The sequence below is a fragment of the Pseudophryne corroboree genome, chromosome 8, assembly GCF_028390025.1.
Source record: "Pseudophryne corroboree isolate aPseCor3 chromosome 8, aPseCor3.hap2, whole genome shotgun sequence".
NCBI lineage: Eukaryota > Metazoa > Chordata > Amphibia > Anura > Myobatrachidae > Pseudophryne > Pseudophryne corroboree.
The window spans coordinates 196,269,989-196,285,917 of NC_086451.1; the positions used below are offsets into that span (position 1 = coordinate 196,269,989).

A 15,929-nucleotide genomic window follows, 5' to 3' on the forward strand; every position below is an offset into this window, starting at 1 on the left:
TCTGGTCCGGACTGAAGGACCTGCCAACGATTACTGACATGTCGTCTACTGTCACTGCATATGATTCTCTCACCATTGAAAGAATGGTGGAGGATTATATGAGTGACCGCATCCAAGTAGGCACGTCAGACAGTCCGTACGTATACTGGCAGGAAAAAGAGGCAATTTGGAGGCCCTTGCACAAACTGGCTTTATTCTACCTAAGTTGCCCTCCCTCCAGTGTGTACTCCGAAAGAGTGTTTAGTGCCGCCGCTCACCTTGTCAGCAATCGGCGTACGAGGTTACTTCCAGAAAATGTGGAGAAGATGATGTTCATTAAAATGAATTATAATCAATTCCTCCATGGAGACATTCACCAGCAGCAATTGCCTCCAGAAAGTACACGGGGACCTGAGATGGTGGATTCCAGTGGGGACGAATTAATAATCTGTGAGGAGGGGGATGTACACATTGAAAGGGGTGATGAATCGGACGATGATGATGAGGTGGACATCTTGCCTCTGTAGAGCCAGTTTGTGCAAGGAGAGATTGCTTCTTTATTGGTGGGGGCCCAAACCAACCAGTCATTTCAGTCACAGTCGTGTGGCAGACCCTGTCGCTGAAATTATAGGTTGGTTAAAGTGTGCATGTCCTGTTTATACAACATAAGGGTGGGTGGGAGGGCCCAAGGACAATTCCATCTTGCACCTCTTTTTTCTTTCATTTTTCTTTGCGTCATGTGCTGTTTGGGGAGTATTTTTTGGAAGGGCCATCCTGCCTGACACTGCAGTGCCACTCCTAGATGGGCCAGGTGTTTGTGTCGGCCACTAGGGTCGCTTAGCTTACTCACACAGCTACCTCATTGCGCCTCTTTTTTTCTTTGCGTCATGTGCTGTTTGGGGAGTATTTTTTGGAAGGGCCATCCTGCGTGAGATGGACCAGGTGTTTGTGCCAGCCACTAGGGTCGCTTAGCTTACTAACACAGCTACCTCATTGCGCCTCTTTTTTTCTTTGCGTCATGTGCTGTTTTGGGAGTATTTTTTGGAAGGGCCATCCTGCCTGACACTGCAGTGCCACTCCTAGATTGGCCAGGTGTTTGTGTCGGCCACTAGGGTCGCTTAGCTTACTCACACAGCTACCTCATTGCGACTCTTTTTTTCTTTGCGTCATGTGCTGTTTGGGGAGTATTTTTTGGAAGGGCCATCCTGCGTGACACTGCAGTGCCACTCCTAGATGGGCCAGGTGTTTGTGTCGGCCACTAGGGTCGCTTAGCTTACTCACACAGCTACCTCATTGCACCTCTTTTTTTCTTTGCGTCATGTGCTGTTTGGGGAGTATTTTTTGGAAGGGCCATCATGCCTGACACTACAGTGCCACTCCTAGATGGGCCAGGTGTTTGTGTCGGCCACTAGGGTCGCTTAGCTTACTCACACAGCTACCTCATTGCGCCTCTTTTTTTCTTTGCGTCATGTGCTGTTTGGGGAGTATTTTTTGGAAGGGCCATCCTGCGTGACCCTGCAGTGCCACTCCTAGATGGGCCAGGTGTTTGTGTCGGCCACTAGGGTCGCTTACCTTACTCACACAGCTACCTCATTGCGCCTCTTTTTTTCTTTGCGTCATGTGCTGTTTGGGGAGTATTTTTTGGAAGGGCCATCCTGCCTGACACTGCAGTGCCACTCCTAGATGGGCCAGGTGTTTGTGTCGGCCACTAGGGTCGCTTAGCTTACTCGTCACACAGCTACCTCATTGCGCCTCTTTTTTTCTTTGCGTCATGTGCTGTTTTTGGAGTATTTTTTGTAAGGACCATCCTGCGTGATACTGCAGTGCCACTCCTAGATGGGCCAGGTGTTTGTGTCGGCCACTTGTGTCGCTTAGCTTAGCCATCCAGCGACCTCGGTGCAAATTTTAGGACTAAAAATAATATTGTCAGGTGTGAGGTGTTCAGAATAGACTGGAAATGAGTGTAAATTATGGTTATTGAGGTTAATAATACTATGGGATCAAAATGACCCCCAAATTCAATGATTTAAGCTGTTTTTTAGGTTTTTTTGAAAAAAACACTCGAATCCAAAACACACCCGAATCCGACAAAAAAAATTCGGTGAGGTTTTGCCAAAACGCGTTCGAACCCAAAACCAAAACACAAAACCCGAAAAATTTCCGGTGCACATCACTACCTAGCATGGTGGTAAAGGAAGTGGAGGAGGAAGCGCTGGGAAACTGTGGTGCAGTGAGGGATAATGAAGCCTTCTGCGCTGTCATAAGTAACAGTCTTACTCGATGCTGGTATTTGAACCTCGCGCCTGGGTTGGACTCTGGCTGGCTGATAGTGGGGGAGGTAGGTTGCAGTTTGAACAGGGGGCAGCTCCATCCTCCCTATTGGTTACCACATGGACTTGCTGTTAAAGCTACGGCGGGTTCTAGTGCCTGCAGGCTCTTTTATCAAATCTGACTGACGGAAATGGCAGTAGTGCTGCTGCTGTTCTCCTTTTGAAAAAAAGAATTCAGAAACGACAGGGGGGCATGGGCCCAAGTGCCCTCCCCCTGGCTCCGCCTATGATAGCCCATCTCCTGTCCTCTGGCCTGAAGACGACACTCCTGTACCTCACATTAACACCTTACAATGACCGAAACTTAAAGCGCTGTATAGTAACACTGTAGGGGAGCGGGATGCCACCCCCGAACACCGTGCATATCCCGCAGCATTAACAATTATACTATTGCAGAAATAGAGATACAAAACAGACTCTGATTCAAGTTAACTAGACTCACAAGACAGCATATATTTGCATAAGAATTATTATGTGACAGTATGTTTTCAGTGTAAATGTCATCAGCATCACCACTGTTGTAACATTGTTTTTGCATCATTATAAGTGTTTATTCCAGAATACCAGAATTCTCTTATTGAATATATAAGGTACATGTTTATTTAAATCTATCTACAGGTATAGTAAGACATATACCCATGAAAGTGGGAAGTGCACCACAAATGTAAAACTGGATTAATAACACACAGGGGCTCATACGCGCACGCAGGAGGGGTTTCCGAGTACCTAGAAACCCCGCCTGACCGACGATCATCAGCGCTGCTGAACTATTTTTTTTTTATTGTGTGTATACAATGCACGGCTGCTGCAGCTCCCTACACTGTCAGGTGGCTGGCTGCCTGTAGGGGGAGCTGCAGCGATAACGAGCAGCTCCTCTCAGGCAGTACAGTTCTTTGAAACAGAGCCGTCCGGGTGAGAGCAGACAGCAGCTGCCGCTGTCTCACTCTCCACTGACTCTGCAAGCAGCCAGGTGAAGAAGGGGCCAGTAGGCCATGTGGCATGCTGTCCCACATACTGCAGCAGTTTGTGTGGTGAGTAGCATGTGATTGAATGGGTGGCATGCTTCCCACACCTGCCTACTTTCTGGCAGCTCTCTCCGGGAGAGACTTGCCAGGACGGCTCAGTGGAGGGGTTGGGCTGGACAATGATGCGTGGAGGAGGCAGAACGGGGCGTGGCGGAGGAGGGGCAGGGGCGGAACGAGGGTGGGGTTATAGCATCACATTATCTAAATCACGCCCCCGCTCTGTAATGCCGCTATAACCGGCATTTTACAGCAAAAGGCGTGACTATGATGACGCGATTCATCAAGAATCACGTCATCTACTGTCCGGACCGCCCACTTTACTCTCAAAGTGGGCGGCCGGGCAGGGGGAAACTAAAAAACTGGGAGACTTGTCTGCTCTTCCGTGGGGCCGGGAGGGTCAACAGATTTTCGGGAGCCTCCCGGCCATTCCGGGAGAGTAGGCAAGTATGATGCTTCCTCTTAATGGTGTGTGTCAACACAGTGTGTGTATATATGTATATATGCTGTGTGCATGTAATATAAGTATGTATGTATGTATGTATGCTGTGTGCATGTGTACTATGTGTGTATGTATCATGCTGTGTGCATGTATAGTGTTTGTGTGCGTGCATGTACAGTATGAGATATGCAATCGGAAGTACTGTATATTAAGAATATAAAAAGGGACTTAAAACACATCCTTAAGGGACTCTAATATTTAATATCAATTCAGATGAAAAGGCTGAATTCTAACTGACTGGGGACGGTTGGTTAGACAATCCAACAGTCAATTACATGTGGGAACATCAGAACCGATCTTTAAAAGCTTGGCAATTAGCACTACTGGGACAACGGTGTTAAAATCCACAAACAACACTGTAATCCATAAACAAAAATCTGGCATATGAATCTTTGTTCTCTAGATGACATAGGACCTTGTGGAGTACTGTCAGAGAAGCAACCTCAGTGGATCTATTTGGGCTAAAAACTGAAGCAAACTGATGAGAATCGAAACCCATCGATACACTGAACCAACGAAAAGTTAAAAATCTTAGTAAAAATGCCAGCTAGCTGGTCATCACATACACATAGAACTCTACCCGGAATACAGTCAGGTAAAGGGGGGTAATTCAGATCTGATCGCTGCTGTGCGTTTTCGCACAGCGGCGATTAGATTAGAACTGCACATGCACCACACTGCGCCGGCGTGTCGCACAGCTACAACGGGCTTCGCTGGTCAGCAACGGGATGGTGCGAAGGATCCATTCGCACGGGCGATCGCATGGAGATTGACAGGAAGAGGCCATTTGTGGGTGTCAACTGACCGTTTTCAGGGAGTGTCTGGAAAAACGAAGGCGGGCTCAAGCGTTTTCAGGGAGGGTGTCTGACGTCAGTTCCGGCCCCGATCAGCAGGATTCAATCGCACTGGATAAGTAAGGCCTGGGCTGTGCAAAGACTGCACAAACTGATTTTTGTGCAGCTCTGCAACAGAAGCGATCGCACACTTGCACAGTGGATTCCCCTCACACTGTAGGCGGCGACTATCTGATCGCATGGCAGCAAAAAAGGCAGACCAGCGATCAGATCTGAATTAGGCCCAAGGAGCCTTCCTAGCATTAGTTCTACAGAGGCAACCCTTAACTTCAGATTCAAACAAATTCAAAGGATTAACTGCTGAAGGATCACAAATTTTCATAGCAGGGGACAAGTTTGCCTCCTCAAACCTTGCATAAAATGTATTTATTGTAGTTAATTTGCAAAATGGTCATCTGACTTATCAGCAATTGGACCTTTGTAATCAGAAATACACTTAATACCGTTACACATAGACTTTGCATCACCAGATTCTTTAAAGGGGCTCTCGGTTTCACGTGAGTAGGCTCCCTTAGCCGAATAGATACCCTTTTTCAAATTGGAACGGGTGATCTTGTATGCCAAAGTATCCTTAGACCTAAATGCCCTATCCCTAACTCTTAACAGGGAGCTGACCTTTTTCCTAGTAATACTCTTAATACAACAGTTGAGATACAAGACCATAGAGACCAATAAATCTACTTTAATGTTTGAATCCTCCTCAATGAACAAAATCCAATTAGTGTATTCAGGAGGTCACAGCTGGCATATTGAATCTGCCTAGAGCAGTCTGGAACCACAACGGCCAGGGACATAAGCAGCAGGCCAGGTAACAGCAATTCTCACTGGCCAAACAACCCCAATAGTGCCTGATTCAAAAGGGATTGTATTGGTGAAAGGCAAGTAATGAGACTATTGCAATAATCAATGCGGGAGATAATGAGTGCATGGATTACAGTTTTTGCTGTGTCTTATTTAAGATATGGTTGAATATAGATATTTTTCTTAGATGTATGCAACATGATTTTGAGACAGATTGAATGTGGGGAACAAAGAACAGTTCAGAGTCAAGAAGTACACCTAGGCAGCTTGTTTGTGGGGTAGGGATGATTGTTGAGTTATCAACAGTGATAGAAATATCAGGTTGGTAACTATTATTAGCCGATGGAAATATAATTAATTCTGTTTTGGAGATATTAAGTTTGAGGTGGCGAGATGACATCCAAGATGAAATGGCAGAAATGTACTCACATTTTTGATTAGCGATGAGGAACCAATTTCTTTTGTTATCAAATATGAATTCTAGTTTTTGTGTACTCCAGCTGACAACTGGCCTTATATGCACTAAAAAATGCAATAGCAGCAACAGGAGCCTGTAGTAGAAATATGGCCAGTGCATGGTTTTGTGATCCGCTACTGCATCTGAAGAAGCAGCATGGAATCATCTGCGCGAACATCGGTCATTGGTCTAACCAGATTACTCAAGATGGCCGTTGTTTTCACTCTGTCAGGGCCAATGAAGCTGTATCCTGAGACACAGACCCTGACCTCGGCATGTCTACAAGCAAGGCTGGCACCCCCACATTTGATAAAACTGTCCCCATGGCTGCCCCCTCCCTGCCCGTAAAAAAGGCTCCAGACTGTGACTCACTAGACATCTGACTGACCCACAGGTGTACAAAAAAATCCCTGGTGGGCCCCACTGCCTGGGGCCCCACCCCCGCTTCCAGGGTTCGGTAACTTAGTGAAGAAGTATCAAGGATGAACTTGGGTACACCAAGAGTGTCTCTCTTTCCAATCAAAGTGGGTGGTCTGATCCATACCCCTGCCTCCTCCTTTATAAAGGGACAATGGTCTTTGCATAGGTTTCTTCTTTCATTTTTGGCCAAATCCATCTGCTATGGCTGGCCACACCCCTTAATCTTGGAATTATAAGTATTTTTTGTTCTGTATTTTCATGGTAAAGACAAGCATGCTAAGCAGATACACAGGCCAATCTTATATTCTTTGTCCAATGCTGTCATTCTGGGGGTCATCAGTAATCACACCTTTTACCAGATATTCACTTATTATGGCATGGGATAGTGTTTCAGTTATAGCAACCTTATTTAAGTCAAATGCCTGCAAGAAATATACTACTGCATTTTCCTTACATATTTAATAGTTGAACTGAGGAATCGCAAACTAAATTGTATACAATAAAACAGAGATACAACAGACAACTTCTGTTTGAGATATAAAACATTTCAAGTAATTCAGAAGTATAAACGTTGCAAAATCTCTCCCCATGTATCAAACACACTGGACTGAAGGCTGGAACATAAACTTGGAAGAGTTGGGGCAGCCCTATACACTCTTTTACAGCTTGCTTTAAAGGGAATACATAACTTTTACCAGCGGCTGGGATCCCGGCAGCGTGGTGAGCACTAGAAAGCCCCTTGCATGCTCACTGCACTCACCATGCTGCGCTGTGCTCACCACAGGATCTATTCTCCATATGGGTGTCGTGGACACCCACAGTGGTAGAAAAGCCTGTACTGTCGGTATTCCAGCGGTGGCATTTTACCGCCTGTCGGGATTCCGGCGTCAGCATTGTGGCCGCCGGGATGCTGGCAGTCGGTCTCGTGATTGCCTCCCTTCTAAAGGGACTGAATAAAGTGAAAGGGAAAGGTTGGAGTTATAGATTTTAGAGAAAATTGATTCTATGTGGAATTAGATTTTAAACAATATCTGTGACGTGCTGTCAGAACTCTTTGGGGACTTTTGGGATGCCGCATCTTGCACACCTCCCAACTTTTGATTGTTGGCATTTAGGACAAGCTGCGCCAGAGGCATGCCCGTGGTCAGAAAAGGGGTGGGGCCTCGAGTAGAGGGACAAGGCCTTGAGTGAAGAGAGTGGGGCCTAGCACTGCAACCCCCGTTTTCATCATTTTTGGAGCTGGGCAGCCCCGTAACCACTTACTGCGCTGATAGATGCCGTTTGCATGTGCACAGCACCTATTAAGTGATCACCAGCTACATTGCAGAGCAGCGGCGATCACTGGCTGGCCCGACTGTCCCCACACCCCCTCACCTGCTGGACACTACAGCCAACGGGCTGAAAAGCGGAACAGTGTACAATTAGTGGCACATTTGGGACAGTTAGGAGGTATGATCTTGTGAACACCAACACCACCAATATTCCATAGCATACCATAGATGTCGTAGGAGAATAATTGATGCAGTGCTACCATATTTTTTGGGAATGTGGCCAGTCAACATCATAACTGTACATTACAGAGAATGTAATCTCCCATTATGGGTTTAGTATTTAGTATTACAGGGCTGAATCTAAATCAAATGGATCTCTTAGTATGCACGCAAATGGCATTTTAAGATACAATGCATGCGCAGATAAATATTTACACAATTTTGTTTATCTCAGTCCTATTCTGAGTCAGATGTGTCAAAGTCAAATTGCATATTTCGATATTTAGAAAACACTATGGCATTTACTAATGGATGCGTCTACGATGCATGCATCAAATTCGCATGCTATAAGCTAATACGGTAGGGCGCGAATAACTGTAACGGCAAGTTACTGTGCACATTACGGCAGAAGATGCATTTGGTAATAAATATCATACTGTAACACAATAGCAAATTTTTCTTACATACACTCAAATGTAGGTTTCAAAAGGAAAAAGAAAGACTCTGTGTTGGGGCACTCTTTAAAATAAAACTTAACTTTTAATTAGTATGCGTTAAAATTTAAGGTACACAAACAGACACACATATAATACACCGAGGGAGGTTATGGGTTAAACCTTCCTCATATGATATCACGAATCTGTAAACAAAATTAGGATAACAAAGGGCAGATTCTAAAATATCAAAAACTAGGAGTAACACATTCTCCAAGCATTTTAGGTGTCAGTGGCACCAGAGGTGAAAATATCAAAAATCAAGATTCCAAATAACCGAAAATTCAAATATGTAACACAGTGGCATTATAGAAAATATGACTGAGAATTAGTCAAATTTAGAATGTCAACTGTGATGATATCTCCTGGTAAAGATTAATTGGCCATTTAAAGAGCTATGAACATCAAAATTAAATAAGTTATATACAGATCTCTGTCAATTTGTTTGTCATAAAGCTAGATAAATGAATGAAGAGGGTAGGGGTCAAATGTTGCTCCACCACTTCTGCTGTTCACACAGACTCAGGAGTGTTATATTACTGCACCCAATATTCCCTAGAGGTCTCCCATCTAGGTACTAATAGAGCTGCTCACTGCTTAGCTTCCAAGATCAGGCGAGATTGGGCGTGGCAAGTGAGATATGGCAGTAATATCACAAGAGTTGTGAATGAGAGAGTGTTTGGTTATTGACGCCCACCAGAGAAGAGGCACTTCTGCTGTCCAATATTTATGCACAGATTCTCTGTTACTTTGAGCATTGCAGAGAGATAATATGCTGGCATTAGGATGAGAGAGTGCCGGAAAGTAGTGGATACATGAGAATGTATAGGTTCAGGACCCGTCTTCTGCTGTCCACCGTCATTTACTGATATAGCGGACAGTGCCTTTGCCCATAGAAAGTAGCTAGGATGGAAGGTTATAAAAACAGTGAATATAGATGACACATTAATCACAATACGATATTACTGTCAAATCATGAAGCTATCGATAGATGTTCAAATACAGTATGTCCACTTACGCAGAGTGATTACTAGTAGAGAAATTAACTGTACGAGATATATAATGTAACTGAGGAGCATAAGTGAGCTAATAAAGATATTAAGTGAGTGACAGCTATTTAAATAAATATCTCACAGTTTATCGTGATTCCTAAGAGAAATGGATGTTATGCTGATAATACACAGATAAATGCATAATTGCTTCAAAAGGAAAGAGGAAAACCGGAGCAACAAGGATGACAAGGAAAAATATATGATTTTGTCAGCTCTGTAAATGGACCACAATAAATTGAAAATTCAAAAATATCAAATAATTTAACAGCCCAAAATGGGCATGTATACGATACCAGGAGGTGCGTGGGCTGAACCGTGCACTGTTCAGCTCCACATTACACAGACGGCCGTTTCACCTGGAGGTGGCTTGTTCAATGTATTACAGCCAGAAATACAAATTCCTATAGTGTCCTAAAATATACAGTATCAGATTGCTCTGTCCAGACAGGCATTGTGTCCATGGAAGATAGACATTTGACTGATTGAATGTGTAAATACCACTGTTTGCCTCAATTGTTAACAGGAACAATTGAGTCTTGGTAATGATCCCGTTGATCCCGTGTTGTCATTGTCTCTAACAAACAAGAAGCCAGATACGATACAATAGCTAAAGATATGCAGATTCTTAATTGTGTGCTTAAACACATATTCATGCACATCAGAATCCTGTGTGTTTATATTCAATAAAATACAGACCAGGGGCAATATTTACTAATATTCGTGTTTGAGTCGGTTTGTGTAGTGTTAAAACTCATTTTGTATCGGGTGCATTTTCATGCAACTTTTTGAAACTATATATGCAAAGTTACGAAGCAGTCGACTTTATGGTTTTCGTGTTTTCCGATGTCGATGCCAGTCGTTGTTTTTTTGGACCATTCTCGGCCATCATTGTCATTTGCGTACGTCTTTTGGTTGTTTTTACCAGTATTTTTTCTAAGTTAAACGCGGCAGGGTTTTTTTAAGACCCCGGCCGCATTTTCACTTTTAGTTTAGTTTTTCATCCCCGTTCGTGATTGGTTGTGTTTCAGATGTAGGAGTGTCTGTGCGCAACCATATAAATATGCCCCAAACCGTCCGCACCTCGTGGGTTTAGTTAGTGGTGAGGAGGAGGGAGGTTGTGCTGTGGAGGTAGGTGAATTTGTGGTTTGGTGAGGAGTGTTGGTAGCGATTTCTGAGTGTGGTATTGTGTTTGAAAGTCGTCTTGTCATTCTTGTAGTCTTGTTTTTTGTGGTTTTGTCTCATTTTTTGTCCAAGTTATTTTTCTTTATAGTCCCTTGTCAGTGTTTGTGTGTGTGTGTGTGTGTGTGTGTGTGTGTGTGTGTGTTTGAGTTGTGTAGTGGTAGTGGAGGAGTGTGTTGTTTGTCTATTTTTTTTTCTGTGTTAAGTGTTTAGACACACAATTATGTGTGACTCAGAGGTGGGTGAGGTGGAGGGTGTGAGTGAGGCGGAGGAGGTCAGTCAGGTGGAGGAGGTGGGTGAGGTTGCTGCAGCAGCCTCAAGTGACAGTGATACTGACAGTCAGACAGCTCCGCAGCCATGCACCACTTCTAAGACTGGGCGGAATGTAAAGTTTAGTTTTGCTGAAAATGTGGCATTGGTGTGTGAGCTGATGAAGTATCAGCGGCAGCTATTTGGGCCTGAGTCCGCCCAGGTGCCAACACGGAGGAAGACGGTGTTGTGGGCGAAAGTTGTTGCTGCTGTCAATAGTGAGGGGGTGGTCAAGCGGACGGAGGACACGTGCCGCAAACGGTACTATGACATAAAGCGATGTGTCAAGTCCAAAATGGCCAAGGAGGCGAAGTGGGCTCGAAAAACCGGTGGTGGCCAGCCCTATATTGCAGGATATCTGGAGTAAGAGGAGCCCATGCGGAGTGTAATACCTCCTGAAGTAGTCTCTGCAACCCATGTCCGGGATTCAGATAGGCCCAGGAAGAATGGTGAGCATGTGTATTTGCATTAACATTCTATGACCTTATTTATTTATTTTTTTAAATGTGTGTCATGTCACGTTGCATATTACTCCCATCTTCAAGTGTGTGTCAGCAAATACATTGTTTTGGGTAATGTTTTATACAAAAGCCAATGTAACATCTTACTTTATTGTATGTCATGTGTTTTTTCCCAGTATATTTTGCATGTGTAGTTTGGACTTGGTGTGTCATTGAATTGTCCTGCAATAATGTTTTCCTTTTGGACATTTTTTGTTTTTTAATTTGGACTATGTTTTATATTTAGGTTATCCATGTGCAATGTTTCAAAAACAGTGGTTGTCATGTTAGAGGCTGGAGTAGTGGAAAGTGGTTTGGAAACCACTTACATGTGTAATGTCATTATTACAGAATGTAATATTTTTTATAAAAAAAAACACTATTTGTTTGTTCAGTTTCAGTTTGTATTTGTACCGTGACACAACACTGCAGTGTAATTTTTTAATTTTTTTTTTTTTTGGGGCTCATATAGTGGTAATGTGTGTTTGGAGTGCCACATCACAGAGCAATTTATATATTGCATCTGTAATATTTTTCCTTTCATTACAAAATGAAGATGTGTGTGTTTGTGGTTGTTAATTTATGTATTTTTACTTGTGGCCTATGTCAGTGTCCTGTACATGTTTTCCTGTGTTGAACTTTCCATAGTGCATATGGCTATTGGACAATGTTTATTGTTTTATGTAGTGGTTTTTTTTTTCCGGTCCTTACGTTTTTCATAAAAATAAAGCAAGCATTTCTTAAAGAATAAATGTTTATAAGCATAATGGGTGGATGTATCAACAATAGCATGAATACATGAGTGTTTTATTTTTTTTACAGTGTTTGAAAAAAGCAGTACTACTCGTCCTCCAGTAACTCCCATCACATCTGATGATGATGACGCTGCGGAAGCAGGTAAAGTGTCCATTTTAGTATAGGGTATGTTTGTAAAGGAATGGCCATAACAAAATTTCACTTTCATTAATAGGTCCATCAAAAGAAGTCTGGGGCAGCAGAAGTGGGACTTCTGTAAGACATCACCACAAAAAACCTGTGGCAGCAAGGAAAGCAAGGTCTGAAGTCCAGGGCCAACCACAGCAGGCTACCCCGCCACAAAGATTATCGACAGTATGTTCGGTCCCCCCACTCCAAATTTTGGACACACCTCCAAGACGTCATCCACACTCCCCTCATCTTGATTGTGAGTATCAAACTGAAATAAATGTAAACAATTTTAGATCATAATCAAACTTTTTCTTAACCGCATTAAGTCAAAACACATCAAAAACTTATATATTTACCGAAGTAAGTAAAACATGAAATGGAATCCAAGCAAAATGGCCTTGTCCACATCCAGTAAAGATATGTATGTCCACTTGAGCCATACAGTAGCACATTGTGTGTAAGATGCTGCAACATAAACTCATGTTTAATGTTTGCAAATAGTAAGGTTGTTTATCAAATTTTCACATGTGTGTTTGAGCTCACATTGCCAAATACATATAAAAACATTACTATGTTTGTTTTAGAAAAGCTATAAGGTAACACATTATGGATTACAATGTGTTTTTATGGTGGAGTATGTCTGATCTACAATAAAACTAAAGTGTTTGCTTTCACAATTAAGTAACCAGACACATTTGCCACAAACAGGCATATGTATGTATTTAAGTTATGAGTGATGATGTTGCTAGGCGGAATATCTGAAAGCAACAGTGAATGACATGTGTTCCATGTGTAGTGATTTGTTATCATTTATCAAACATATGGATAGCTAACGGCAAATTTTTCGACATTTCAGCTTCTAGTCCTGGTAACAGCATCCCTCCACAACAACAGCAACACAGTGACATGGAGGAGACAATCATCTTATAAATGCAGCCATTAAGCCAAGGAATCAGCCCCCCAGCACATGTGAGTACACCACCACAGCAAAGCACACCACCACCACAACACAGCCCAACAACACCAGTAACACAAGGCCCTGATCAGGTGTTTTGGACCATTTGGGCTAGACAGCAAGCCACTAATGAAGATTGCCTGCGTAGGCAGACACAAATGTTTGCAAGCCTACCATGTCACCTCAGAAGAATAACCAGAAATATGAGTAGACAAAATGAACAAACAACCAGAATTGGCAATACCATGAAACTCATGCGTACAGATATTACACAGGTCATGGGCAACTTACAGCGCATAATGGAAGAACAGCACAGACTAATGGAAGAACAGCACAGACAACAGCAAAGTTATATGAACATTTTTCAAAACAATCAAAAGATTCATGAATGTTTATTCCGAATTGTAGACAATCAAAATGCTGCTACACATGAACTTAATGCCACCCTCACTAACCTGAATGAAGCACTCAGATCCATGCACCAACAGCAAACAAGCAGCAGTTCTGGTATGACTACTCCAAATATCATGCCAGTCTCATCACCACGAAGACGCTCCACCAGAGCACGACAACATGACAGTGCTAAAGGCAAAGGGCAGGACAAGCAGGCACCCAAAAAAAATTAACACAAAACAAACAAATTTTAAATTTCTGAGAAGTAATTCAAAATAGTTAGTAAGTGTATGTTTGGCAAAATATATATAACACTTAGCTCCTGGACAATTTATACAACATCATTTATTATAAGTGGTATAAACAACAGCATAAAATTTGTATGCACATTTATTCTTTACCATCTTTGTTTTCTTTTGGAGGAGGGAAATGTTGTTGGAGCTGCACATACATGTTAGCAGGAAGTAACCATACCACTTGATTTTTTTCTAATCATTACTCTTTCTAGATTCCAATCATTCTCCTATCCTGCACACACAATCATTGCCAGGCAGCCACATACATGTTAGCAGGAAGTAACCATACCACTTGATTTTTTTTCTAATCATTACTCTTTCTAGATTCCAATCATTCTCCTATCCTGCAGCCAATCCACATTACAATGTGATTGTTAACTATTTTACCTTTCTTCTCTATACAACATTACAAGAATAACACAATTGAGTTGCGTAAAAAGCTTTTAATATGTTGTCATTGAATTGAGATAATTCATTGCCAAAATGAATGTCATTATTGTTGGGCCATGTTTGTGTGTGTTAAAAATGAGTAATAATGTTATTACACATGATGCAGAAACCAAAAAATAAGAAATTTTTAACCCCCCAAAAAATAATGTATATAATAATGTATATATGTGGCAAACTGTGTATTTACTTACAAATCAGCAAGTTTACTGCAGCAAACATTACGAAATAAATTATTTTGGATGAGAGTAAGTTTGTGTCCCTTAAATATGGTGGAGCATCACACATAGGGACACATGTATTCCTCAAGGCTAACATATTATATGTTGAGGACTGTTTATTTAGAACACAGGTTCTCAAACTCGGCCCTCAGGACCCCACACAGTACATGTTTTGCAGGTCTCCACACAGATCACAAGTGACATAATTAGCTCCACCTGTGAACCTTTTAAAATGTGTATGTGAGTAATTCATACACCTGTGCTTCTACTGGGTTACCTGCAAAACATGCACTGTGTGGGGTCCTGAGGGCCGAGTTTGAGAACCTGTGCATTAGGACGTTACACACAATCATAAAGTAAAATAGTAAATAAATTACTATGTGGATTATGTGTGCTTGTAATAAATTATCAGTGCAAGTTTACGAACACTTATCCAGACTTAATGCATGCCACTCATAATCTGTTGTTTTGATTTTTAAAATAAACACAATACACATGCGATATTAGTTTTGCATAAAGCGAGGGTATGTTTGTATGTCTCAAGGAGACAGACACATTCTGAGTAATGGTTTTACAATAAAAATGGGCCAACATCTATTTATGATTACACAACAAATGAAATAAGCAAACCAAAATTACCTTAGAAATAGCGAGTGATGAGCTCTTGCCTAACCTGCCTCCCTACATCTGTACTCAAAGTATCACCAGATGTCTCTAATTCCTCTGCTTGCTGGCTGCTTTCTTCATCCTCCTCCTCCTCAACATGTGGCAGATGTTGTTGCAAACACATGTTATGAAGAAAGCAGCAGCAGAACACAATTTGAGTCACCTTCGAGGGACTATACAACAAAAGGCCACCAGACTTATTCAGACACCGAAACCTAGATTTCAGCACACCAAAACATCTTTCTATCACATTCCGCGTGGACTTATGTGCATGATTGTAATTGTGTTCAGCAGGGGTATCAGGTCGGGACAATGGAGTTAGAAGCCAAGAGAAACAGCCATATCCTCCATCACCTAAAAGACAGATATAGTAACGTGATTCGTGTTAAGATTCAGCAACACATAAGTAACACACTGTGGGGCAGATGTATTAACCTGTAGAAGGCATAAGGAAGTGATAAACCAGTGATATGTGCAAGGTAATAAAGGCAGCGGACAATCTGTTCCTAAATGTTAAATATTGGAGCTGATTGGCTGGTGCCTTTATCACCTTGCACATATCACTGGTTTATCACTTCCTTATGCCTTCTACAGGTTAATACATCTGCCCCTGTATTTGGACAAAGTATACGCAG

General features: G+C 42.3%; 1 pseudogene; it reads right to left on the bottom strand.

Annotated features, from left to right (window-relative positions):
- Window positions 1-8,882: 8,882 nt before the first annotated feature.
- LOC134953906 (5S ribosomal RNA) lies at window positions 8,883-9,001 on the bottom strand (annotated as a pseudogene).
- Between the last annotated feature and the right edge of the window lie 6,928 nt (window positions 9,002-15,929).